The 23,327-nt window shown below is 37.9% G+C and overlaps 1 protein-coding gene and 1 long non-coding RNA gene across 2 annotated transcripts in view; both read right to left on the reverse strand.

Moving 5' to 3' along the window:
• LOC108735596 (otoferlin) overlaps window positions 1-23,327 on the reverse strand; it is a 73,034-nt gene that overhangs the window by 47,619 nt on the left and 2,088 nt on the right. The gene's annotated exons all lie outside the window — the stretch shown is intronic.
• LOC108735614 lies at window positions 15,492-16,044 on the reverse strand. Its single transcript, XR_001937614.1, has 3 exons — window positions 15,865-16,044; window positions 15,704-15,811; window positions 15,492-15,649 (listed from the first exon to the last, which is right to left on the reverse strand). It is a non-coding gene; the product is annotated as an uncharacterized LOC108735614 (long non-coding RNA).

The following is a 23,327-nucleotide window of genomic DNA, read 5'->3' on the forward strand; positions in this document are numbered from 1 at the left end:
TAAAACACAATGATTTTTTAACTAAATACTCGACTATATCGAAGCTACAACGTGTGACGGCTTACATCTTAAGGTTCAAAAATAACCTTTCAAAATTTAAAGCGAAACGATTGGGTCCTTTAGGTATTGATGAAATAAATGAAGCTTTGATAATCATTTTAAAGGTAACTCAAGGTGAGTGCTTCCAGAAAGACATTAAGCAATTAGCAGACTCCACAGGAGTTAATATTAATAGTCAACTTCGTGCATTAAACCCCTTTTTAGATAAAAACGGATTAATGCGTGTAGGCGGTCGATTAAAGAATTCAACAATACCATATACAGCAAAGCACCCAATACTTTTACCAAAAAATCATCAGATTACCGAGTTAATAATACGCGAACAACACCTTTTAAATTACCATAGCGGCGTTCAGACAACCCTTAACGCAGTAAGATTGAAATACTGGCCTCTTAATGGTAAAAACATCACAAAGGGAATAATTCGAAAATGCGTGGTTTGTTGTCGTGTCAAACCGACCGATTTCCCATATTTTATGGGTGATCTACCCCGTGACAGAGTAGTTCAGGTCCGCCCATTTTTAAATTCAGGTGTTGATTATTGCGGACCATTCTACATAAAGGAAAGGAAACATAGAAATCGAGGAAAGGTTAAGGTTTATGCTTGCATTTTTGTCTGTTTTACCACAAAGGCAGTACACATAGAGTTAGTCACAGATTTAAGTACAGAAGCATTTTTAGGATGTTTACGTAGGTTTTTTGCAAGGCGCGGTTATGTGCTCAATTTATACTCCGACAACGCTACTACCTTTGTAGGAGCAAAAAATCAAGTTGATGATTTGGTTAAATTAATTCAGTCAAAATCGCACAACGACAGTGTGACTAAATTTCTGTTAAATAAGGGTATTACATGGCATTTTGCGCCCCCAAGGTCTCCACATTTCGGAGGACTTTGGGAGGCCGCGGTCAAATCATTTAAACACCACTATTTTAGAGTAATAGGAGATAAATTATTCACCTACGAAGAATTAGAAACATATACAACTGAAATCGAAGCGATCCTTAACTCCCGACCAATTACTCCTTTATCTGAAGACCCTAATGACCTGCAAGCACTTACTCCTGCCCATTTCCTTGTAGGAGATACGTTTACTAGCCTACCCGATCCAGAAATTCCAGAGCCAGTTAATCGTCTGTCCAGCTGGCAGCACATACAATACATCAAGCAGCATTTCTGGAGAAGATGGTACAAGGAATACTTAAATAATTTAAACGTTCGGTCCAAATGGCAGGTAGCAAAGGCAGCTGATATCAAGGTGGGTACCATGGTTCTCTTGAAGGAGGACAACACGCCACCGCTAAATTGGCCTCTAGGTCGAATCATTGCAGTGTTTCCAGGAACAGATGGTAAAGTGCGGGTAATAAGTGTTAAAACGCGTTCAGGAGTGTACAAACGAAGTATCACGCGAGTGGCACCTCTACCGATTGAATAAGCGAACTCATTTCTTTTCAAATAATGCTGCAATTTAAAATTTCTCTGTTCTAGGATAAGTACCTGTGTATAGTAGTTAAGAATTTCTTTAATTGTATCCTAGTTAACATTTGCCAAATAGTTTAATAATTATTCTTAAGGTTTCTTGTTGTTAGAATAATTTGCATTTAACATTGGTTTAATATTTCAATAAGTCGTAGATTTAATATTTCAATTATCATTTCAATCGTGTAGGGAAAGTAGTATTTTTTTTGTGTGTTATATTTCGATGCGTTTTTTTCTCAATTTCTTTATTGAACGTGGTACCTTCGTTCAAGGTGGGCGGCATGTTCGAGTCCTATTCATCAATTCGTTTCACTCAAAATTCAGTTACTTTTTAACGTCTGCTTTTTTGAAATAATAGTTTCTTTAAGAATCAAAATCTTTTGTTTCGATTTCGAGAAGGGTTTCTTTTGTGCTTATGCGTAAAATAGTGTTATGGATGGCACTGTTATAAATCATGAAGTTAAAAGGGTACACAAATTGGTCAGGGNTAATTTAGTACTTACGTTGGTTAAAACCAAATTTTAGGGTGAGGAAACAGGCGATTTTTGATCTATTTTTGCAATCACATTTTATAAAACATTCAAGACAAAATCGTAGAAACTTTTTTAAATCCACAATGTACGGACGGTATAGGGAAATTCTCGGAAATTTAACGAGGAATTCGGATTTTTTTTCATGTATCTTTCGACAATGGTCCTGTGTAAAAGATCCATTAGTTGTACGAGTTTTGTATTGTAAATGCATTTGTTATTAAACATCACGTACTGGTCCAAGACTTTTTTTATTTACTTAAATTATAATTGAGATCTGTCAACTTCTGAATGTTATCAGATACATAACTAAACTTTCATCTCTTTCATCTCTCGTGTACTAACCGCATGACGTCTNACAGTAAAAAAACTGGAGCAACAATATTCTCAGGAGGGATAGCTATACCCTCAAGCTTTCTATCCATACTTTCAAAATACAGAGTGTTGGATATTTAATGGCGGATTTGGGTAACTCCAAACAATCGTTCATTTTTTCACGTGGAGCGAAATTTTATTCTCTTTCGAATGGTATTATGATTCCCTATACCCGTCACCTCTAGAATTCAAATTACCTACTGTTCTCTGTGAATACAATACACGCATGACTCAAACTTCTGATCCGACGGGATGTGAACCTTGACGAAGCTCTTGTACAAACTAGAGTGGTTGGATCGGCTGGCGAGTTTCCACTTAGGAAGACGGACCATAAGTTCAAACATAATGGGGAGAGGGGGTTCAAAAAAGAAACCAGACTAAGATAAGTCCCTGAAAGATGGCAGTAGCTCTTTCAGTACTTAGGGTGGCAGAGATCACGAGGGTCGGTATGGGGAAACCACCACATTATGATCCCGAGTAAATTGAAATTAAATGATGACGTCCTCTGTGGTGAAGCACTCTGGACGTAAACTAGTCTTCCATTTGGGCAATTAATAAGTGCAATTGGGGAAGGTGCAATTTTCAACAAGTCGGAGCGTAGAATGTTAGGATAATGACGGGAATGTAAGGAAGTTAGAAAATTTGAAAGTTGGGATGAATAGACTAGAATTAGATATAGTTGGCATTATCGGAGTCCTTTCGTCAGAAGCTGGAGAATTCTGGAGTGGAGACTTCAGAATATTATATACAGGATCAGTAGAAGGTAATTCGGGGGTAGGAATGATTACGAAAGCAGGACAGAGTGTAGAAAGTCATTTACAAAAAACCGATAGAATAGTTATGGTTAAATTAAACTAGAAGCTGGTAAGAACGGTAATAGTGCAGGTCTACATGCCTACAACATCTTACAATAATGAAGACGTAGATGCGGTTTATGCAGATATAGAAGACGTGTTCAGTTTAGATACACGGCAGGAAAGCGTAATCATTACAGGAAACTTCAACGCAGTAACAGTGAAGAAAGACGGTTGTTCGAGTCCTATTCATCAATTCGTTTCACTCAAAATTCAGTTTCTTTTTAACGTCTGCTTTTTTGAAATAATAGTTTCTTTAAGAATCAAAATCTTTTGTTTCGATTTCGAGAAGGGTTTCTTTTGTGCCTATACGTAAAATAGTGTTATGGATGGCACTGTTATAAATCATGAAGTTAAAAGGGTACACAAATTGGTCAGGGTTGACAGCAAGAAGGCTGTCATAAATTCATGTCTTGTAATGTGCAGGTCCATCGAGGACTCAAAGCGATACATTTTATTGCCCCATAAATGTAAACTTTCACTCGAAACTGGGTCAGATGGTGAAATCTGGGACTATTGTGTCTACCAGAACCACCCCCAGTGGTAATGACCAATGAAGCTTGCCATACATAATATTTAGGAAGGGACTCCTACACTCCACCCCCTTTATTTGCATAAGTTAAGTTTATTTAAGTCTTAGTTTTAAGTTTCTAAGACAGATTCACAGGATTCACAACATTATTCAGACTCACTTCAGAAATTCAAAACTTTAAGATTCAGATTCGATGTATATAGTGTAAAGGTGTACAATAGGTGTACGTTCAATATATAATTCCACAAATCAAACGTCTATGCGTTCTTCTTTCAACTAAATGCACTGCTAATTAGTTTTGGTGGTGCCGCTTTATTCTGCCCTACTGGTAAGTATCAGCAGGATATTGCCGAAAACGAGCCCTTACAAGGCGACGAAACAACGGTACATTAAACAATAGAAATGATAGGGGAGCTTAATCTTAAACATTACGAAGGAAGTCAGACAAGGATGCACACTGTCACCGCTACTTTTTAATCTATACATCGAAGACGCGATTAACATCATTAAAGACAGTACAGCTGTAGGGATAGATATACAGAGGCAAAATATTAGTATGCTTGGATTTACAGATGATATAGCAGTATTAGCATCTAGCACGGAGGAGTAAGAGATAGCTTTAAGTAAAATGGAAGTGGTATTGACAAAATAGTATTGTATGAAATGAATGTTGATGATGATACTATTTACAAGGCTTTTGTTTTAATTAATTTGTTTGTTAAGGAAACGTGAAACATAAAGCTTAACAATAACTAAAGAAAAAGCGAGAGCGAGAGTTACAAGACTTACTTCATAGACTTCTTAAATATAGATATGACTACATATACGTGTACATGACTGGCTGTGACTAAAAGACCTTGTTTAAACATTTAAAGAATTAACCATTGCATTTTAATGGATATCGTGGAAAGAGAAGGTTAGAAATGAAGAAGTATTAGAAGGAATAAGAGAACAAAGATGGAAGTCAATAAGAAATAGACGAAATAGGTTGGTAGGACACCTTCTCAGGCATGGAGGTCTAGTCAGACATATTAGAGGCAAAAGTAGGAGTTAAGAGGAGTAGAGATAGGTAGACCAAGATTACATTTCATTAAGGACGTGTGTTGTTCTAGTTTTAGGGAAATGCGAAGATTAGCTCAGGATAGGAAAGAGTGGAGGTGCGTGTCCAACCAGTCTTAGGACTGACGACCTTATGATGATGATGATNTTATTTATCTCTTTTACTTTCTTTTTTCTAATTTTACCAACAATTTTCCAAAACTTTAGTCCCCTTTTCCGCTCATATTTCTCTAATTATCTAATCAACATACAGTTTCTTACTTCTTACTATTTGCTCTATATATTCTCTTCTTTTCCTTTTAAAATATTCTTCACTACATTCATTTCTTCTTCATCTCCATAAGGCGTCTCTATGTTCCTTCTTTCTTTCTTTCTTTCTTTCTTTCTTTCGTAACATATCTCATTCCACAATCATTCACTATCTATTTCCACCCTGTTTCTTTCTCTTTCATTACTTTTTTCAAATCACCCCGTCACTCATTTTACTTAATTTTTCCTATAATCTGTTATTGCTTTCTCTCACCAGTCCAGAATGACCTTACACTTACTTTCCTTCCTATTTTTCCTCTAACGCTAAATGATCTGAGATAATAGGCTACTTTGAAATATTTTATTTCAGCTCAATCTTTCCGTTTACCATTGCATAATCAATATCAGATTTGCCATGTATCATGAAGGTCTACTCCTCTTCCCTAATAACTAATACACTGTTATCTTTATTGCTATATAATTGCTTCTCAACTTTATCCAATTTAAATTTTTTATTTTTATGCAGATATACAAATAAAATTATCCAGTTGTACAGGTCACCTGTAATTACGTTATTCATAAATTGGGGGTCACTTTCACACATGTTTAAATTTTCACTTGCACCACTCAGAAACATGTCGCGCGAAAAAGCCTGTTCTAACTCTCCAGGTGCTCGGAGACAACTCACCAGCCGCTCGTTCGTTAGCTAGGAATGCCCTCTACCGAATCCAGTCGGTGCGCGCACACTCCGAAGTACAGTCGCGGTGAAAGGAAATCAGTCCTATTACATTCCGGACAAACCCTGTATTCTTCAAATGATACCGCTTTATCTAATTCCTTCACGTTAACCATGATACATACACTATACCGAAACCGATTCCGATCACAGAAACGCGCTTTTTTTTGTAATCCTATGTTTTCATGAAGAGTGATATTTAGTTTGTATAAAGAGCAACAGGCACTTATAGATCTGGGGCTGCAACGTAAAGAAGTAAATATTAGGAAGGGAGTAGGACAGGAATGCACACTGATATATACATCGAAGACGCGATTAACATAATTAAAGACAGTAGAACTGTAGGGATACATATACAGGGGCAAAATATTAGTATGCTTAGATTTGCAGATGATATAGCAGTATTAGCATCTAGCAAGGAGGACCTAGATATAGCTTTAAATAGAATGGTAGCGGTATTGACAATACACTAGCGTATGAAAGTAAATAAAAGTAAAACAAAAATACTGGTATGCATGGGAAGAAAAAGTAGGGAAAGAGCAAATATAAAGATAGGAGACGAAAAATAAAAAGAACTGGCTGATTTTAGGTATCTAGGAAGTCAGATAAGTACGGACGGAAAGAGTAGTAGTAAAAGGTGTATATTTGGTGTAAGGTCCTGGGATGCGAAATATGGACAGTGAACGTGACGAAAAAGAAAAGGTTAGAATCGTTCGAAATGTGGCGTTACAGGCGAATGATGAGGATACCGTGGATAGAGAAGGTTAGAAATGAAGAGGTATTAAAAAAAATAGGAGAACAGAGGACTCTATAGAAGTCAATAAGAAATAGGCGAGATAGGTTGGTATGACACCTTCTCAGGCATGAAGGTCTAGCCAGAGACATATTAGAGGCAGAAACAGGAGTTAGGCGGGGTAGAGGTAAACCTAGATTGGATTACTGTTCGCAAATGGTTAAGGATGTGGGTTGTTCTTGTTTTGTGGAAGACTAACTCAGGATAGGAAAGAACAGATGTACGTGTCCAACCACTCTTAGGATTGACGATCATATGTTGATGTTTCCATGCATGCCGAATCTTTTATCACCATATACGTATAAATCCGACACTACCCAGTCGTACGAACGGCTGGGTGTCTTTTAAAGATTTTCCCTCAGTAAGTAAAAGTTAAACCAATTCTATTGTTTTATTTTAATCATTAAGTAACCTACAGTTCTTTGGGAAGGAGTACGCAATGTCCCTCTGAATTTACACACCACCACTCGCAATAACCTAACCTAACCTGACTTTCTCTTTTAGTATACCAGCACGACTAAAACAAGAGTACATTCACTCCAGTGCATTAGCCATTCTAGCAATGGCTACCCTCAAGAGCCCTGCACTTTTGGAAGGACTTTCCCTTGCGAAAGCCTCAACCCTAGCGAGCGAGCTGCAGTCCAAGCTCGGGAAGCGTCACAATAAACGCCGGAGACGAACACCCTTCCCATCATCGTCTTCGTCATCGTCCACTGATACTGAGTAGGAAACGCAACCGAACCAAGGCTCTAAAGCTCCCCCACCCATTGTTGTCCGCCAAAAGTCCCTTTGGTCGAAAGTTCGTAGAGCCATGGTCAACCACGGTATTACCGCCTATCGGGCCATTAACAGCCAAGACTCATTCAGATTCTAGCCCAACTCCGTGGACGATTTTCGTTGTCTATCGTCTTACCTCGACAAATCCATGGTTGTGTTCTCAGCCAAACAACTTCAATAAGACAGAGACCCTCATGTCGTCCTCCGTGCAGTCTGCGAAGCTATCTCCACGGACGATATACAGCCTGAACTTGTTAATAAAGGCTTCGCTATTCGGAGTGTTCATCGAATGTCAAAAAGTGGAAAAATCTGGCCGCTAGTTTGCATCCGTATTGACAAGTCTTCCCCTAAGTCCAAGTCAATCTTCGAACGTCGAACCCAGCTCTGCGGTCTCAACGTCACTGTCACGCTACGTTCGATTACTGAGAAAGAGAAAGACGTAACTCCTCCTGTGCTAACTGCAAAGGGAACCACCGCGCCACCTATCGTGGTTTTCCCAAGATAACCGTACTACCCAAAAAACCCTCCCATACTCCGGCCGTGAGGGCAGCCCCCCCTCCGCCTCCATCGAAAAGTCCAACGCAACCTCAAGCATATCTTCAGCGCCAATTGCTTCCTCAACTCTGGAACAGAAACTCTAGGTCTTCGTGCAAACGATGGTAGCCAGCATAATTGCCGCCCTCCAAATACCCACACTTGGATAAAAACGCTCACCCAAATTATCTTCGAGTAATTACCTAGAATGCTCAAAATATTGTTTCCATTCTTACCATCGGCAAGAGAAAAAACAATATGTGGAAAAAGTACCGTGATCCTGCACACCGCGCTGAGCTAAACGCCCTCCAGCGAGAACTTAAAACCCGCCTAACCGAATTTCTAGCGAAACCTTCAACAATTATATCGCTCAGGCCGAAACACATCCCAAAAGCACTTGAAAAATGATCTGCTCTCTTCAAAACAGAGCCCCACACCTCCCGCCGCTAAAACAAAACGGCTCCGTATTCATTTCAGATGAGGAAAGAGCTGCAATCTTCGCAGACTCTCTATGTCTCCAGTGTTCACCACTTCTCAGCCCTGTTGACCTTGCCGACTTTCACGAGCGAACCAACTTCGTCCCAATTGTTTCCGAATTTAAACACATACCCCCCGTGAAATCTTCCTCACCATCCGATCTCTGAAATCAAGAAAATCCGGGGACGGAATTCCCAATGGCGTCTTAAAAGTTCTGCCATCAAAACACATAAGCGCACTCTGCACATCACAAACGCTATCATGCGGCTCCACCATTTCCCTCCAGTCTGGAAAGAAGTCACCGTTATCTTTCTCCCCAAAAAAGAGAATCCGCTCGATTCTCCCTCAAGCTACAATCCCATTAGCTTACCCAGTTCGCTGAGCAAAGACGTTAAATCCATCCTTATGGACCGGCCTCTCGACATCGTGCAGAAAAACAACGTACTCCACTACCTTCAATACGGTTTCCGCAGACAGCATGGCACCAGCCATCAACTTCTACGTGTTTCTGGACACATTTCTGATAACCTAAACAAGGGCCGTCACACTTCCATACTTCTGCTCGACATCCAGCAAGCCTTTGACCGAGTTGGGCACGAAGGTCTCATCACCAAACTTATCGCCCTAAACATCCCACATTTCCTAATCAGGCTAATCCGTTCCTTCCTCTAGGACAGAACCTTACGTGTTCGCTTTGGCTCTACAGTATCCCTAAGCAAACCCGTCACGACTGGTGTCCCCAAGGCTTTAAGCTGTTACTTCTCCTGTTCAACCTTTTCTGTGCAGGTATGCCGTCCCATCCCTCGATCGTCACAGCTCTCTACGCCGATGACCTCGCCCTCATAAACTCCGCCCAAATCATTCTCTAGTGCTCCGCAAAAATTAACAAGTTTCTGTCCCTGCTACTAAATTGGCACCGAAGATGGATACGAGGCCAAGTCGGAAGTAATAATAAATCGATCTTCAGAGCGAGCGAATCAGACAGCAGACAGCAGCCTACCAGTTATGCAGCACTACAGCAGTCTACCAGTTATCCAGCACAACAGCAGCAGTCAGAAGAACCTGACGGACATTCATAGCAGCAGGGTACTTCGAAAACTACATTACATGCATAAATCAGCATAAGTTTAGAATGGTTATTGACACAGGAGCATCCAACGGTTGGATATTGGTAGCCGACATAGTAGATGATGTCATCGTTGGATTAGACCTCCTTCAATAGCAATCGACTTAAATCTGAGCACTTCTACAATGCGCATCGGTGAAGAGGAGATCAAATCCTAAGACGAAGCTTGCTATCTACACTGCCTCACTTAGAGAGCATTGTAAATGTCCAAATAGACTACATCGGCAGATTGGTGGGGATAGTTGAATCAGACAATCAAGATTTGAAACAGAAAGCATTATTGATCGAATGTTAGAATACCCAATTTGAAAGACTTTGAACAAAAGATTTGCAAAGGCACAGATTTGGGTGTATTTGAATCGGTAGTTGAAGTCGACTACTAGAAAGGACCCAAGGCATCACTTCCTGCAACTTTATTAGAACTGGTAAAACGGTCAAGTAATCATCTCAACAACCACCAGGTCAAACGATTGGAAGAACTTTTGAGCAGTTTTCAACACGTTTTCGCGTTTTAACGACTTTACTTACGACTTGCGACTTAACATACCACCGCATCAACACTGGAACAGCAAGGCCCATCAAACAAGCACCTAGAAGAGTTCCTCAGGCAATGCAAGAGGAAGTCAATAATTTCATAAAAGGCATACATGAACACGGGGTAATAGAACCATCTCAAAGTTCTTGGGCTTGTGTTGGTACCCAAAGATTTTCTGTGGACTACAGGAAGTTGAATGACGTAACGCGGAAGACGAAGACAAAGAGTTGTGGACGAATGCAGCAATACAAAGTGGGGGCACCATTTGAAAGAATCGCAGTCGACATGGCAGGACCATTCTCAGTGACGGACTCCGCTAGCCGATACATCTTGGTGGTCATGGATTATTTTAGCAAGTGGCCTGAAGCATATGCGATACTGAATCAGGAAGCACACACCGTTACTCAGAGACTTGTCAATGATTGAATTTGCCGATATGGAGTACCACTGGAATTGCATTGTGACTAAGGCACGAACGAATCGGCTCTGTTCAAGAACATCACTGAACCAATGGACGTTACTAAAACGAGGACTACCCCATACATCCACAGTCGAATGTCGGACTCTGGAAACCAAATTAAGAAGCGTCGTCAAACTGACCGGGACCGACACATATTCCTCCTGGCTTATAGATCCGCCATACATGAGACAACTGTAAGAACACCAGGTTGCCAGCGGACATGACAAAGTATGGCTATATAATCCATCAAGGCGGAAGGGACGCTACCCTAAACTACAAGAGACTTGGGATGTTTCATACACCGTTACTCGAAGCATTAACGACATTGTTTTATCAAATCCAGAAGGGACCTCGGTTAAAAATGAAGATCGTCCATCTTGACCGGCTTGCTCCCTACACAGGCAACGTCACTGATCGAGACGAACAGTATTAGGAGGGGGAACAATGTCACATGTATAGAGGCAACCCAACATACATAGTGATAAAGAAGACCAAGTTTCTAGACGGCATGTACTGGAAAATTCTAGAAAACGTGAAGTCCCTATATATAGTTGTCGCGAGATCAAGTGGAGTTAGTAAGAGTCAGACAGTTCAAGGCGATATAAAGATAAGAAAGAACAATGAAATGACAAAGCGTTTATATAGTGGTGTATTGGTAAGTAAAAGTTGTAAAAGCCTGCGAACGAGTTCAAATACGTGACAATATACATTCGGTAACATTGTTATTCTGAGCATTCAACACTTTCGCCGTCACACAATCTCAGTTATTAGGTTTTTATTATATATATATACTTAAGCTGTAATTGTTGCAATTGTAGATTATGTAAATAAAAGCGTAAATGGTNGTTAAGTTGTTGTTAAGTTGTAAATATATGTTGTTGTTGTCTAGTTTTAATTATTCGTTTTCTAAGTCCTCCTCAAAACCTTCTAACTCAAAGTGCCCCAAACAAACTTACAAAACTTGTAATACTCTTCGTTTAGCTTTTCCTTGAGATCCATTTCCCCTTGCTTTTCCGTTTCCCTTCTTGTAATGTCTTCATTCCTTTTTGTCTTCTTCTTTTTGCTTATTCTTCAGCCAACGCATTTTTTTCCGGGGTGTTAGTTATTATAGCTGTCTTTCTTGTACGTCGTTTTGTAGACGTCTCCAATCTTTCATCATTTGTCTTTACTGGCGTTAGTTGAAGTTCTTGGTCTGTATTCAGTGTCGATGAATTAGTCTAATGAACATTACTCTCATTTGTTATCTGCTGAGGTTGTTCATTATTCTCCAGTGATATTAAAGTCATCAAAGGCTCCAACTGCACATCGTTCTAAGACAACATTTGATCCTAAGCAGTCATCATATTGCTACTAGAAGGCTGGGGGAATTCTTCAATTGGCACAGCTTGAAATAAAATAGTTTCTGACAATGGCCGATCTGTCATGAAAGATGGAGCAAAATCTTCGTCTATGAAAACATCGGACTTATAAGAACATATTCCAGTCTTCTTGAATGCGTTCATAATATTTGTAGAAATTACTGCTAAGGGCCATGTTGTTTTAAAAATTCCAGAAATTTCGTAGATTGACAGTTTTTCACGGGTTGTTACGGAGCCAGTTATCTTGGGCTTTAACACAGTGTGTTTTACAAGGCCCATTGAAGCCAACATCCAAAGGCTGCAGCATATGGATACAGTGAGAGGGAAATGACAACATGATGATGGAATTGGCTTTAACTTTTTCAATGTGTGATGAGTGATTTTCTAATAATAGCAACACCTGTTCTTCTGGGGAGGGTTTAGTAAATTTTATGAAATGATCTCAGTTAGGAATTCAGTGGCAGTCATCCATCCTGAGCTATTCCCAGCTCTGACTAACTCAGGAGGGCATCTTGTAAAAACAAGTCCTTATACTTTAAACATGGAAACACAAACCTTGGATGCTAGCTCTACAGCAACAGTGCCGCGCTCAGCACCGATATGTTTTTTACCTTTTTGGGTCACTATCTTCTATGGCTTCAGCACAGTCGTTATTCTAGTCTCATACATGTTGCAAATTCTTGATGTTATCAATTTATGTCTTAGTAGAATTTTGCAGAGCTTAGTAAAAAATTGATTCACATTATGTCTGTTAAATTCAGATGCACGTCCTACACTTTGCTTCTGGGGTTATTCCTTTTCATAAATCCAATGAACCAGCTAGCTTCAGTTTCTCCATTCTTGTGCCATAAAGGGGTAATGTTTTCCAAAGAAAATTTCACTGTGGATTCATACAGGAGTTTTCGCACCTCTCCGGACAGAAGACCGAAATATATTGAGTAACACTTTAAAACGTAGTTTGCTAATTTTTTTGCCTGTTCCAAGGTAAATACTAACCTGGGTTTATAACTTATGACAAGAACCTTGTCAACTTTCAATTTTATATCAAATCGATGTAACGTCATGTTAGCTATTCTATCAATGGCTTCGCTTGCGGAAGCCTTAACCGCAACGAGCGAACTGCGTTAAACGAATTTCAAACTAGCCTAATCGAATTCCACAACGTCACCGACGATTATATCGCTCCCAAAAGCAATTGGAAAGTGATCCGCTTTCTTCGAAACAGAACCTTACACCTTCCGCCGTTAAATCTCAGATGAGGAAAAAGCTGCAATCTTAGCAGACTCCCTCTGTCTTCAGTACTTCTCACTTCCCACCCCACATCTTGCCGACTATCACGAGCGTACCAAAACGGTCTCATAAAACTTCGCCCCTAGTGTTTCCTACTTTAAACACACGTCCCCCCATGAAATCTTCCTCACCATCCGTTCTCTGGAAAAGAGAAAAGACCCTGGTGCGGAATTCCCAACGGTGTCCAAAAAGTTCTACCTTCAAAACATCACAAACGCTATCATGGGCTCCACCACTTCTTTCTGGTCTAGAAAGAAGCCACCGTCATCTGTCTCCCCAAAAAAGGGAAGCCTCTCACCTCTCCCTCAAGGCCCATTACACTGCTTAGTTAGCTGAATCCATCCTTTTGGAATGGCATCTTAATCACGTGGGGCGAAACAACGGTTTCCGCAGGCGGCACGCCACCTGCTATTAACTTTTTCAAGTTTCCGAACACATTTCTAACAACCTTACTAACCATCTCCAAGCTTATTGCACTCGATACCCTACATTTCCTAATCGGAGTTATCCAATCTTTCCTTTCTGACAGAACCTTTTGTGTCCGCCTTTGTTCTGCTTTATCCCCGTCACGGCCGGTGTCCCGCAAGGCTCCAAGCTGTCATCACTTCCGTTCAACTTTTTCTGAGCAGAAATACTGTCTCATCCCTCAATCCTCACAGCTCTTTTCGCTGATGGCATCGCCCTATTAACTTCGCCCAAACCATTCTCCAGTGCTCCGCAAAAATTAACAAATTTCTGCTCCTAAATTGGTACCGAAGATGGAAACTCTGGATTAACCAGGCCAGGTTGGAAGCAATTTTCTTCTGATCTACCTTCACTCTACTTGCCATTAAATCTCCCTGCCAATTATCCCATAACATATATCATAATCCTATCATGTATTTGGATTGCGCTATTTTTCTCAAGTCTTTCCCTTTTATCATTTCCTCTTTTTAACCAGTTGCCCTATATTTCCCTTTTTCTCATTCATTTAACTGCTCATGATTAATTTTTAAATCTTTTAGTGCCTCTTCTCTTCCCTTCTATATCTATTTTGTCTTCATTTATTCAATGTTCTCTTNAGGGAAATGCGAAGATTAGCTCAGGATAGGAAAGAGTGGAGGTGCGTGTCCAACCAGTCTTAGGACTGACGACCTTATGATGATGATGATGATGATGGTGGTGATGACTGAAATTCTTAGCAAAACTTCAAAACAAATAACTCAACTTAATTGTTGGCACCTCAGACACCCTACTGACAATTTAGTAATTAGATATTTGGATTATCAGTGTCAATTATTAAATATTATTTTCATTAAGAATGAAAAATGAAAGTACGTATTCAAATCGAAAAAAATTTTAAGAAAGTAACTCTAATAGAGTAAGACTAATTCATTCATTTCTTTCACTTTGAATATCTGCCTAACCTACTCACTTAAATACGTAAGATTCTAATAAAGGCCTAGTAGTAGTGTTCGCAAATCTTAAATATGCTTAAAAATCAATTGCGTGGGCACCACGAGGTGTAAAATTATATGCATTTATAGAAATATGTCTTACTGAATCGGAATCCAAAGGTAATAAGAAATTAACGAGAGGCTACTGCACTTTAACAGAAATATGTGCGCAGCTTGCAGTAGATGATAGTGACTCAGAGTATTTATGTTATAGTCAACCTCTAGTATTATTCTTTTAATTGTGTAATTCAATAAAGTCATTCTGCAATACAACATCAATAATTAGTGTAGGTCAGTACCTACGTCTCTGTAAGACAGTTGTTGCTATAATAATGTCACATGATACTTATTTACGGACGAAATCCTTGACTTCAAAGAAGACAATCCCTAAAACGCGCCTTGGCAATACCTCAATGGCGGTGTGGAAATTTAACTTAATATAGTCACAATTATCTAGATGATGCTCATTTATCGACTAAGGTTTACCTAACTTTCATTTTTTTATTTCCTTTACATTTATATAGTGCTGCGTGTAATGTACTTTTTTAATTTATTTATGTAAAACATTATGTGTAACATTAAATTGTTTGTATTTATCTTAGATGTTCGATAATCGGCAATGCTTGCATTTTCCGCCGATGTAGCTGCAGAATTTTGACTACAGCTGCTTCGTAATCTATTTGGGAGGTTTTTGGTTAAAAAAAAATGGAAACTTAATATATACTATATTTTCGCATAATTTGGCTGTATCATTTTAGGACCCCTTCACCCATTTATCGTTAATAAAACTGGTTTATCTATAAACATTCCCCAAGATTTCATAAAACAGGTAATCTACCTCAAAGAATGTATGATGCAAAACGGAGCACAACCGTCCTTGCTCTTCTTCAATTTCAGAAAAGATGATATCTCTAGGATCAAGCCGATAAAAAGCAACTTTTTTCCCTCCATACAACATCCACAAATAGACATGTGGCCAACATCCTTGAACCTAATATAATATTTTTTTCTTCAAAAGTTATTGTTGGATGTAGTCAATACATACATGTTTGGTAAATTTCTCTAAGCGGTAATAAATTTTTTCCAATGTTGTAAAGCACTTCGCTTTCGCTGCTGGATTGTAAATTCTTTCACATTCGTTTATTATGGAACGCTATTAAAAACATTAATATTTTCATTAAAAGTACACACATGGTTCAAACTCACCATTTCTTCAGCAATAATACGATGTTGTTGAAAATCTAATTCGGTATCCCATGGATTCCATTTTGACGAAATTATTAAATTTATATAATTTTCACAATCTTTACTCAAGACACTTATGGTTTCTTTTAACATATTCTCTATATGATACTCGACAGAATATATACTATTCTTTTTTTCATATAAAACTGCTATTTCATCCAATTTATTTTTCTGAAAACGCTGAACTTTAGAAAGTAGTTTTTATTAAATAAAGTATCTTACCAGTTTTGTAGCAATCTTATCAATTAAATTACGTTTAAATAACCTTTGCCTAAAATCATACCATTGTGACTGAAATACCAAACATATTTTATTCGTGCCAATATTTAAATAGTGTTGCTTTCCTTCCTTTTGGGTATGATATAATGGGGAGTAGTTTTCAAACCGTGTTTGTGTGTCCGTCTTTCCACATAAGCCACCCATTAGTAATTCAAATTGTAAAGATTTATGAGTATATCTTTTGTTTATTAAATTAACATTATGTATTGCAGCCCATAGTACCACAGTACGTTCAGTCCATGTTTCTACCTAAACGTTTTAAAAATTAAATGCATAAAATGTAAGAAAAGAACAGTTAAATAAAAACTGATCAGACATCTTTGTAGTCGTTTTTTACGAAAATTACTGATATTTCCGAATATTTCTCGGAAAATCTGTTTTCGAGTAATAAAGTCAAAACTATTTCTTTCCTGGCTATGAGGTAACCAGTCGGTGCATCTCCATTGTTATTAAAAATAGTCAAAGCTGGTAGGAGACCTCTTATAATTAAAAACTTAATTAGACAATTAAGTATAAATTCAATTCCCCAGATAGTTTTGCTGTGAATTCAGTTTAGGTCGATATCCCTAATGAAGTTGATAATCCATATAGCTGATTGTCAGGTTTCACATAACTCGAACTGATATTTTTAAAAACAATTAAATGGATTAAACTTTATTGCAAAAAAATTATTGATTTTTTTTAATGGAACCGATTTCAATTAAAAGAGCGTAAAAATTTACTAAATACATGTCTTCGCATTTTTCACAAAAACAGTTCCCTATATAGTACACTAGTAAATCGGCGGCGGTCACCTTGGAAGGTTTCGTCAGTTTTGTCAAAATACTAACCATGAGCTCATCGATAACTGTTTATCTGATCAAATCTAGGATGGGATAAGTGAAAAAAATTACAACAAAAGGTTTGCTTAGCTACGTGTCTGTCACGTACTAGCTACTCCGTGTGTTTAGTTCTATAAGTCGATAGTGTAGCGAGCACGAGTGTGTTTGTGTGCGATCGGGCACACGTGTGTGTGAACGGCTTATCGATTCGCCGACTAGCCGCGGGCGCCTTTCTTCATGTGCGCCGTATTTGTAAATGAGTGTGTCGTACCTGCGTTCTGCGAAAGCAGTTAAATAGTTCGAAGAAAAAAAGAATATGTCCGGATGTTTCGAGAGGGCTCCCGAAAGGAAGCAAAAGAGTATTTAAAGGAAGAGACGATCGCCGAGAGCAAGTAGAAATAAATTGACCGTTGCAGAAGTGAAAAGGAGAAATAAATTGACAGTGATAGAAGTTAAATAAATAGCGCAGTGAATAGTGATATATCAACAGTAGTGTAAATAAATAGAATAATTCATAGCCTAAATTTAGTGTTTAAGTTCTTTAATATCGGGTTGTTCGGAAAGTCATTTCGTTTTTTCCCAACAGAGGATTGAATTGTATTCTTTTGCACCCAACTTCACATTTAAGCCGTATAATTTTTATATGCTTTGAGAGCTCATATAGCAAGGCTTGTGTGTGAAAAATTCCAATTAATTNTTTCATTCATAGCATATCCTAAATATCTATATTTTTTACCTTTTCTATCACCTTTTCTTTCCATTTGTTATTTCCTCTTTTTATTTAACTTTTCTTCCTTTTGTTTCTCCAAACTTTATCCATTTTGTTTTCACGCTGTTCAGTTCTAACATTTTCTTTTCTAAATACCTTTCTATTCTTTTCATCATTGTTTTGATTGCTTCAAAATTTGTTGAAATTAACACTGTCATCTGCATATGTAATCATCCAATTTTTTTTCTATCTATTAGTATCCCTCCCTTTCTTACCTTACTCATCTCTCTTTCTTTAAATCGCTCATTTTACAGCCTTGCCTAACACCACTATTCATCCAAAACTTTCTTATTTCTCTGATATCTAATCTTATTACTTCCACTATCTCTTTATATGGCTTCATTATTCTTCTAATCAATGCTTCCTCTATCCCTCCTTTATTTAACATTCTCTGCATTTCTTCTCTATATATTTTATCATATGCCATTTTTAAATCAACAAAACAATGAAAACTTTCTTATTCATCTCTATTTAGTCCTGCATGGACGTATGAAAATAGAATCTATAGTTTCGCTACCGTTTCTATAACCAAATTGTGTTTCAGTTAAGCTACACTTTCTCTCAATTTGTATATCCAATCTATCTTTTAATATGTTTGTGTACACCTTATACCCTGCATCCATCAATGTTATACCTTTGTAATTTTGCACTTGTTCTATTTTCTCATTTTTATGTATTAGAACAATGACTCTACATTTCCATTCATTCGGTATAATGTTTTTTTTTTTCAATATATCATTAAATATCCCTTTAACTTTTACATTTATTATATCTTTTGCGAAAATCCATGCTTCTTCTGGTATTCTATCGCTTCCTGTAGCTTTATTTTTTTGCTAGTGAATTCATGGCTTGCAATATTTCTCCCTACTCCAACTTCTCTCTATCTCCCCATCTTCCCCATCAGTCATCATAGTATTATCTTTTTATCTTTCCTCCCTCTCTTTTAATATTCCTTTAATCTAATTTAACCATTCTTCATTCTTGTTGTCTTTATTTATCTCTTTTACTTTCTTTTTTCTAATTTTACCAACAATTTTCCAAAACTTTAGTCCCCTTTTCCGCTCATATTTCTCTAATTATCTAATCAACATACAGTTTCTTACTTCTTACTATTTGCTCTATATATTCTCTTCTTTTCCTTTTAAAATATTCTTCACTACATTCATTTCTTCTTCATCTCCATAAGGCGTCTCTATGTTCCTTCTTTCTTTCTTTCTTTCTTTCTTTCTTTCGTAACATATCTCATTCCACAATCATTCACTATCTATTTCCACCCTGTTTCTTTCTCTTTCATTACTTTTTTCAAATCACCCCGTCACTCATTTTACTTAATTTTTCCTATAATCTGTTATTGCTTTCTCTCACCAGTCCAGAATGACCTTACACTTACTTTCCTTCCTATTTTTCCTCTAACGCTAAATGATCTGAGATAATAGGCTACTTTGAAATATTTTATTTCAGCTCAATCTTTCCGTTTACCATTGCATAATCAATATCAGATTTGCCATGTATCATGAAGGTCTACTCCTCTTCCCTAATAACTAATACACTGTTATCTTTATTGCTATATAATTGCTTCTCAACTTTATCCAATTTAAATTTTTTATTTTTATGCAGATATACAAATAAAATTATCCAGTTGTACAGGTCACCTGTAATTACGTTATTCATAAATTGGGGGTCACTTTCACACATGTTTAAATTTTCACTTGCACCACTCAGAAACATGTCGCGCGAAAAAGCCTGTTCTAACTCTCCAGGTGCTCGGAGACAACTCACCAGCCGCTCGTTCGTTAGCTAGGAATGCCCTCTACCGAATCCAGTCGGTGCGCGCACGCTCCGAAGTACAGTCGCGGCGGAAGAAAATCAGTCGATATTAACATAANTATCTACACTGCCTCACTTAGAGAGCATTGTAAATGTCCAAATAGACTACATCGGCAGATTGGTGGGGATAGTTGAATCAGACAATCAAGATTTGAAACAGAAAGCATTATTGATCGAATGTTAGAATACCCAATTTGAAAGACTTTGAACAAAAGATTTGCAAAGGCACAGATTTGGGTGTATTTGAATCGGTAGTTGAAGTCGACTACTAGAAAGGACCCAAGGCATCACTTCCTGCAACTTTATTAGAACTGGTAAAACGGTCAAGTAATCATCTCAACAACCACCAGGTCAAACGATTGGAAGAACTTTTGAGCAGTTTTCAACACGTTTTCGCGTTTTAACGACTTTACTTACGACTTGCGACTTAACATACCACCGCATCAACACTGGAACAGCAAGGCCCATCAAACAAGCACCTAGAAGAGTTCCTCAGGCAATGCAAGAGGAAGTCAATAATTTCATAAAAGGCATACATGAACACGGGGTAATAGAACCATCTCAAAGTTCTTGGGCTTGTGTTGGTACCCAAAGATTTTCTGTGGACTACAGGAAGTTGAATGACGTAACGCGGAAGACGAAGACAAAGAGTTGTGGACGAATGCAGCAATACAAAGTGGGGGCACCATTTGAAAGAATCGCAGTCGACATGGCAGGACCATTCTCAGTGACGGACTCCGCTAGCCGATACATCTTGGTGGTCATGGATTATTTTAGCAAGTGGCCTGAAGCATATGCGATACTGAATCAGGAAGCACACACCGTTACTCAGAGACTTGTCAATGATTGAATTTGCCGATATGGAGTACCACTGGAATTGCATTGTGACTAAGGCACGAACGAATCGGCTCTGTTCAAGAACATCACTGAACCAATGGACGTTACTAAAACGAGGACTACCCCATACATCCACAGTCGAATGTCGGACTCTGGAAACCAAATTAAGAAGCGTCGTCAAACTGACCGGGACCGACACATATTCCTCCTGGCTTATAGATCCGCCATACATGAGACAACTGTAAGAACACCAGGTTGCCAGCGGACATGACAAAGTATGGCTATATAATCCATCAAGGCGGAAGGGACGCTACCCTAAACTACAAGAGACTTGGGATGTTTCATACACCGTTACTCGAAGCATTAACGACATTGTTTTATCAAATCCAGAAGGGACCTCGGTTAAAAATGAAGATCGTCCATCTTGACCGGCTTGCTCCCTACACAGGCAACGTCACTGATCGAGACGAACAGTATTAGGAGGGGGAACAATGTCACATGTATAGAGGCAACCCAACATACATAGTGATAAAGAAGACCAAGTTTCTAGACGGCATGTACTGGAAAATTCTAGAAAACGTGAAGTCCCTATATATAGTTGTCGCGAGATCAAGTGGAGTTAGTAAGAGTCAGACAGTTCAAGGCGATATAAAGATAAGAAAGAACAATGAAATGACAAAGCGTTTATATAGTGGTGTATTGGTAAGTAAAAGTTGTAAAAGCCTGCGAACGAGTTCAAATACGTGACAATATACATTCGGTAACATTGTTATTCTGAGCATTCAACACTTTCGCCGTCACACAATCTCAGTTATTAGGTTTTTATTATATATATATACTTAAGCTGTAATTGTTGCAATTGTAGATTATGTAAATAAAAGCGTAAATGGTAAGCTACAGTGTTGTTCATATCGGTGAGCGGTGTATCAACTGTAAACAATTTTTTACATCTTATTAACATCCCCCGTTTTTCTCTAACTCTTTTTTAATCTTCTAGTCTCAAATTTCAAATTTGTACCAGTTATAACCGTCACTTAGCAATTTATCTATATCAAAATCTTTTTCTTCACACCTTGTTTCACTCAATAAAATAATATCAAATTTTAATATAAAATTCCAAAAATTTTTATTCTTACATTTTTATAATCCTAGACTGGTTGGACACACATCTCCACTCTTTCCGATTCTGAGCTAATCTTGGCATTTCCCTAAAACTAGAACAACTCACATCCTTAACTATTTGCGAACAGCAATCTAATCTAGGTCTACCTCTACCCCTCCTAACTTCCTTTTCGGCCTCCAATATGTCTCTGACTAGACATTCATGCCTGCGAAGGTGTCTTACCAACCTATCTCGCCTATTCTTTATTGACCGCTATAGAGTCCTCCGTTCTTTCTAATACCTTTTAATTTCTAACCTTCTATCCACGGTATCCTCATCATTCGCCTGTAACACCACATTTTGCTTCTAACCTTTTCTTTTCTGATGCTCTCACTGTCCATGTTTCACACCCGTACAGCGCCGTGCTCGAAACATAACCTTTAACAACCTTTTTCGAATTTCTAAATTAACCGTTCGCGAGCATAGAAGTGACTTCTTTCTATTGAAGGCCAATCTGCCCTGCGCTATCCTCTACTTTATATCCCTACTCCTCCTTCCGTCCTTACTTATCTGACTACCTAGATACCTAAAATCAGCCACTTATTTAATTTTTTCGTCTCCTATCTTTATATTCGCTCTTTACCTACTTTTTCTTCCCTTGCATACCAGTATTTTTGTTTAACTTTCATTTATTTTCATACATTAGTGTATTGTCAATACCGTTTCCATTTTATTAAAAGTTATCTCTAAGTCCTCCTTGCTAGATGCTAATACTGCTATATAATCTGCAAATCTAAGCATACTAGATATTTTGCCCGTGTATATCTATCCCTATCCCTGTTTAATATTTACTTTTCTACATTGCAGCTCCAGCTCCATAACTGGTTGTTGCTCTTTATACGAACATATAAACTAAGTATCATTCTTCTATTTTTTTAACTCATCCCTACATTTTTAGATTGTCCCATTTAACATTGTCAAAAGCTTTTTCTAAATCTACAAATCCTATGTATGCACTCTTTCCTTTTTCTATCGTTTTCTCTATTTCCCATATTTCTTCTAAACCCGAATTGATATTCTCTTAATAGTTCTTCCGCCCTTCTGTACAATTGTAGTTAAGATTTTTGACGCACGGGAAGTTAAGCTAATTGTTCTAAATGTATCACAACTATTCACGCCTCTCTTTTTAGGTATGATTACTACCACATTCCGTTTATAATCCTTTGGGACTTTCCCAATCTCGTAAATGTGACTAACTAGTTTAAACATACCATATCTAACCTTTTGTCTTGCATAGTTTAGAATTTCCGTCTGTATCCCATCTATACATGGCGCTTTATTGTTTTTTAAGTTTTTTAATACTACATCGAACTCTTCTCTCATTATGGGATAACTTATTTTATCTATCTCCACACTATATTCCTTGTGTATATATCACTTAACTCATGGCCTGCGTATAGGTTCTCTAGATATTATTGCCACCTATCTGCATTTTCCTCATTTTCTATCAAAATGACCTCTGTCTCGTTTTTATATTATTACTATTATACCCTAGACCTCTACAATTCATTTTAATTATATTATAAACCTCATCGCTTTTACCTACTTCAAACTTTTCTTCTACTTCTTTACATCTCATATGAATCCATTGTTCCTTAGCTGCCCTACACTTCCTAATTATTTCCCAATTTCTAGCTTCATATCTTTTTTGCCCTTCTTCGTCTGTCCTGTTTTTGTATTTCCGCCTTTCGTCTATTAATCCTACAATGATAACACATATATATTATTT

Source organism: Agrilus planipennis, unplaced genomic scaffold (assembly GCF_000699045.2).
Source record: "Agrilus planipennis isolate EAB-ADULT unplaced genomic scaffold, Apla_2.0 scaffold101, whole genome shotgun sequence".
NCBI lineage: Eukaryota > Metazoa > Arthropoda > Insecta > Coleoptera > Buprestidae > Agrilus > Agrilus planipennis.